A 6,000-nucleotide genomic window follows, 5' to 3' on the forward strand; every position below is an offset into this window, starting at 1 on the left:
TTTATAGAGATTTTAACGCGAATAATTATTAAGTTTGAAGATATTTGAATGGCAATAAGTGTGAAGACATTACAATGAATATAAGTTCGTACTGGTAGGCTACCTATTTTGACGTAATATCTTTATAAATTATTTCAGATCTCGTAAATAAAAATGACACACTTCTGATATAATAGCAGACACGTGACGGACAACTTCATTAAATTTAGTGTGAATTCACCTGAATTAAACAAGAACGAATGAGAACATACTGTCACCTGAAGTGGCTGACCAGTAGCAGTTTCTATGTCAAGTTTTTTTGGTTGCAGTCAGTACATCGCGGAAGTTGAGTCCAGAATTATAGATGTGCACCAGTTCCTCTGCAGGCTTGGCTACAACACTGTAACACAACCATTTCTATCTTAGTACATATCACTTAGTTAAAACAAACAATAATATGACTGCCTGAAGCATTCACAGGCCCACGATATGACAATTATTATGATAACAGATTTTAAGTTGTTTGTATTTCATGATTTTTTGTTTTTTCTAGTTTCCAAAAATTAAATGAAATAAAATATTCATAACCAATTATTATTTCGCATTACGAGGCACATATTTGCATTTTTACATGAAACGTCTATGTTCGAAGTGTGAGAGAGAAAAATCAAGTTTTGATGGAGAAATCGTTGCAATAAGTGGAAGTCTCAGGAATCTTCTATGCCACATCAATCAATTTAAGAATGCAGTTATATTGTCAGACTCCAAAGCAGCTATTCTATCAATAGTCTCTAAACACACACCTTCATCTCAAAGAGCACAAATAACTAAAATGCTCTCTCAATGATTATCACTCAATAAAAGAATTGTATTCCAATGGATACCATCCCACTGTGGAATCCTGGGAAACGAGAATGCGGATGCTTTAGCAAAGAAGGGCAGCACTGCTACTTACAGACCTGTTACTAAATCTACATATTACTCTGTGAAGAGATTTATTAAATCTACATACTTAGACTTCAACAAACAAAATTTGATAACACAATCTCAAGGGAAAAAATGGAACTCTCTGCATCATAATCCACAGTTAATTCCCGATTTACCACGAAAATCGTCTGTAGCTGCATTTAGATTGGCAACAGGCCATGATTGTTTGGCCAAACACCTGCATAGAATTGGAATATATCAGTCCCCTAACTGCCCATTGTGCAACTCAAACCAAGAAATGGATTCGGAACACCTCAAAATCTGTGCTTCAGTGGCTGGCCATGACAATATCTTTGAAAAATATTGGAGTGCAAGAGGTCAAATGACTTTATTGTCAAACGCCTGGCATTAGAAAACAACAACAACATATACTTATCAGGGGCGTATTTTGCGGACTACCGGGGCTACCGGCAGTAGCCCAAGGAAATTACAAAAGAAAAAGTTTATAATATAACATAATGTCATAATTTTGTATTACCATATTAGTTTTACCACAGTAATTAAAATTAAAGTAATTGTTAGATTTATATGCGCTCTCTGCTCTTGAAAAGAAACAAGTTGTCAAGGCGGCATCGCTGGAGAAACCGCTTGCTACGTGAGGTAGCCTGTGACCGTACCGCGCACGCTGTCCTGTCGCACAACTGCCCGTCCCCCCCTCTCCCTTCTGTTTCCATCGTGCAATGTAGGCCGGGCGAGTTCCCGCTCTCATGATCGGTTTCTTCGCAGGCGCGAAGCAGCAATAGCTTAGTACGCTAGCTCATGAATGTGATTGTGTTCTTGCAGTGCATTATTTTAAATCTGTGATTTGTTCGAGTGTCTAAGAGTTATATTAATTGTGAATTATTAAGTTTTTAATTTCCCAATTAAGTGATATTGTGAAAAATATGGCAGAACAAGTTTCTGGAGAGGTTTGTGTTGAAAATGACTGTGTAATAGAAGGTTTATTAAAAGTGCCTTTTAACCGTCGTACATAACAATCAACATACGTCCCAATCAAGACGTCTGGAATTCACATAAATATGTAAGGAATTTTATTATAGGGATTTTAAAATATATTTTGTGTAATAATAGGGTCAGTGGTAGCCCAAACCTTTTAACCAGTATACGCCACTGATACTTATGTATGTTTGTATAAAAATTTAACACCAAAGTTTTTGTAGGTGATTTTTAAATATAATTTTGCATTGAATAACAAACGTTAATTCCTGCCAATTTACATTTTCAGCTTCACATAGACTCTTCTAATGCACCCAATACTGAAAATTATTAAAAAAAAAAAATATTAATATGATTACAACTTAACCATCACTGGTCTTTTGGACCTCACCACGTTATTGGTGTCTCAATTATGGCACCACGTTAGTTAAAGGTTACGCAATATGGGATCTACAATCAACAATAATGCATTGAGGTTAGAAAATGTGACACAAATTTGTTTTTCCTTTCAGCACCTAAGCTAGGTAGAAAAATTAAGTTGGTACATACGCCACTGGATGCAGTCTGCCTTCCACCCACTCCAGGCTGGACAGGTCTCCCCTTGTCCTCACACTCACGTAGGCGTGAGGCACAGGGATGATCGGAGGGCTTGACATTGGCATGTGTCGGTACGATCCCCACTTTCCATTGTTGTACACGTTCATGACCAAGTCCTTGTTCAGTTGTTTTCGATAAAACGGCAAATTAATGTCAAACAGGGGCGCCAGTGTATCCAGAATGAAGAAACACCTGCAACATGAAGAAGTCACAACAATGTTTTTTTAATTGATGAACTAGTGGACTTACTCTTGTTAAATATGTAATATTCGTTCGGCTTACAGCTGTTTCAGTGCATCACGCACCATCATCAGAGCCTACTAGATCGCGGCGTCATCTCGAACTTCTCTGCCTGTTAGGAGGGTGTGTTTTATTGTTGGAATGTGTTGGATTGTGGAGTCGAATAGTGTGTGTGTACTGAAATTGATCTGTGTGTTGAAGATTTGATCAGGGTGTGTTTTAGTGTGTTTGTATATTTCGTATTGTTCTAGTGTGTTGAGTTTTTGGTTCTTGGGTTGTGTGTGTAGGATTTCCATGTCCGTATTTATGTTATTGTATGTATGGTTGGCATTTGTTATGTGATCGGCGTATGTAGATGTGTTGTGTCCTCTGGTTATAGCTTTAATGTGTTCTTTGTAGCGAGTTTGGAATGATCTGCCTGTCTGTCCTATGTAGAACTTGTCACAACTATTACTATTACATAATTAACAAGAGTAAGATTGCCATTTAATCAATTATTTATATTCAAGTGTTGAAAGTAGTGTACGAAAGATTCAACATGGATTTCTTGTCTATGATTGTCATCAAATCAAAAGCAAGAAATCTCAAATTTGAAAATGATATAACTGTGCCTGTATCAAATACTTAGTCCAGATTTAAGAGGCTGTGTTCTGAAAAACAGGCACATTTACGACATTAATTATTTTTTACTTTATAACTACTGGAAGATTTTTTATTTTTATCTTCAACGTCATGTTTCTAAATGCAAATTAAATGTATGTTAATAAGGCGTTTGGCAGCCAGGTAGCTCAGTTGGTAGAGCAGCTGGCTATGGACTGGAAGGTCCGGGGTTCGATCCCAGGTGGTGACAGGATTTTTTCTCGTTGCAAAACTTCCAGAACGGCCCCAAAGTTCACTCAGCCTCCTATAAAACTGAGTACCGGGTCTTTCCCGGGGGGTAAAAGGCGGTCAGAGCGTGGTGCCGACCACACCACCTCATTCTAGTGCCGAGGTCATGGAAAGCCTGGGGCTCTACCTCCATGCCCCCCCCCCCCAAGTGCCTTCATGGCATGTGACGGGGATACCTTTACCTCTAATAAGGCGTTTTGTTTTATTTGTAAATCATTTCGCGATCCCCCTCAGCTCTTTACACGACTCCCACTTTGGGAAGCACCGGTGTAGGGGAAAACCATAGTGCACAGAGTAACACACCTGACAAAGCTGCTCCTGGGCTGTCTGCGGATGTGTTCGACGAGGCCGACAATGCCGCTGAGCGCCTCACGCTGAGCCACCAGCACGATGCGGTGTGGAGTGATGCGGGCCAGCCAGTTGCTGTTCTGTGCCGACACCAAGACCACGTCCACAGCGGGCAGTGCTGGAGCCTGCAGTGAACAGTCATGATGCATTAGGGCAGGGACGAGCAAACTTATTTACACAAGGACCAAATAATAGTAATATACGTTACAAGAGCGGTATGTTGAAGTTTTCATGTTCGAGGAAAAGTTTGAAAAAGCGAAAAGTAGTTGACCTTTTTTAATTTCCGAGAATTGAAAGAAAACATACCGCTCGTGTATCGTATATTATTTTGTGCGAAGATCGTTTATTACATACCTGAAAGACGAATTTCTAATTAGTTGCAATGAAATTTCCATCTTGGTTTCTGTTCAATGACGGAAAATTTGCAAAACAAAAATATCTATCTTCAACATTGTTGCTTTAAAATGTTTTCTGTGTTTACTATACTCCAGCAGGCCGTGATATACGTCTGTCTTTTTTTCCCCCAGTCTATGATGAGTCTGGAATATTGTTGATTTTTTCACGGCTTCCTTAATGTAACTTGCATCACGAATGCAGTAACTTAAGTGGAGTTGTAGAGTTTACTTAATTTTTGCAAATATTTAAAAACAATAATTAACAGTGCAATTTAGGTGAAATTGCAGTGGTAAGTTTCCAATTTATAATTATTACTATATTGAACGTCTCTAAAAGTAATATGTTAAAAGCCTAAAGCAGTAAAATCAATATGTCACTTAAGCGGTAAGAAGAGGGAAATTGTTATGTGTGTTAGGTTGGGAATACTGAATGTGGAATTTTAGACTTTCCGTGGATTGGTTTTGTAAGGAAACCAAGCAAATACGTACGATCTCGCACAAAAATAGTTATTTCTGGTACTTGTGAGGTAAGTGCATCTTTATTACGCCAATGGAAAGATTTAAGCATGAGGCGTCAGCCGAGTGCGATAAAGATCACGCTCACAAGTACCATACGCAATTTTATCCATGACCATAACGAAAAATTATGTTTTATAAAAGAAAATATGTTGAAAATAAGTCCTCATATAATCAGATATCATGGCATGGATTTTAGAACCGATATGTGTATTAGCTAGGACATGATGTAAGAGGCCATGATCAGTGAAGAATGGTATCACATACCATGGCATGGATTTTAGAATCGATACGTTACTAGGTAGGTCATGATGTAGGAGGCCATGATTAGTAAAGAGTGGTATCTAAGGCGTTGGATAAATAACAAATTATAATTAATTATATAATTTTAATACATATTTTTTCACTTTAAACGTGTATTTTCGTCTTTTTGAAGTTTCAGGGATTATTTAGAAGTGTTCACGGAACTAATGTGATTAAAATAATTTCACATTTTACTTCTGTAAACTTAAGAGGAATATTAAAACTTAATTAATCATCGTGTCTGTTTAGCTGAGTTGGCTAACGCGTGTTGTTTTAAAATCGTATAAACCCAACTTCGTAGGTTCAAGTCTCCTCGCATCCCAAAAGGTAAATTATTACAAAATTTTAAAAAGATGCATATTAGATATGGATGTAATGTACAAATTACGACATAGCAGATAGAGAAAAGAGAAGGAGATTGAGTGTATGTATATTTAAGAAATGGTAATAAAGAAGTAGAGGTAGTGACATCTAGTAACTAATATATTAACTTCTTGAATGGAAAAGTATATGTGTGTGCCCGGGTACTAGGAAAATACTAATGAACTGTGAGATAAAGTTCAAACTGTGAGGTAAAGTCTTTATCTCACTAGTGGAATAAAGTAATGTTGAATAAAAGCCTACTTTACAAACGCAAAAGTATTTAGTAAAGGCATGTTTTTCGTTGTGGTCAGGGATAAAACAACTTTTTCTCCAGCTGAAGGCTTTTTCAATATTAATTTTTCATAATGTGAAAATGAATGTAATAAATTGTAATGAACTCATGAATAAATTAAAGTTAACACATTTTCTGAATAATGCAAAAGAATCA

The 6,000-nt window shown here is 37.2% G+C and overlaps 1 protein-coding gene across 1 annotated transcript in view; it reads right to left on the bottom strand.

Moving 5' to 3' along the window:
• The window catches only part of LOC138711657 (fatty acid synthase-like), a 55,837-nt gene extending 53,149 nt beyond the window's left edge, over window positions 1–2,688 (bottom strand). Inside the window, exons 1-2 of the mRNA XM_069842791.1 lie at window positions 2,452–2,688; window positions 258–379 (exon numbers count right to left, since the gene is read on the bottom strand). The gene's annotated coding sequence lies outside the window, so the exon portion shown is untranslated. The remainder of the gene's footprint in view (window positions 1–257; window positions 380–2,451) is intronic.
• Between the last annotated feature and the right edge of the window lie 3,312 nt (window positions 2,689–6,000).

Source organism: Periplaneta americana, chromosome 2 (assembly GCF_040183065.1).
Source record: "Periplaneta americana isolate PAMFEO1 chromosome 2, P.americana_PAMFEO1_priV1, whole genome shotgun sequence".
In the NCBI taxonomy this organism is placed as follows: domain Eukaryota; kingdom Metazoa; phylum Arthropoda; class Insecta; order Blattodea; family Blattidae; genus Periplaneta; species Periplaneta americana.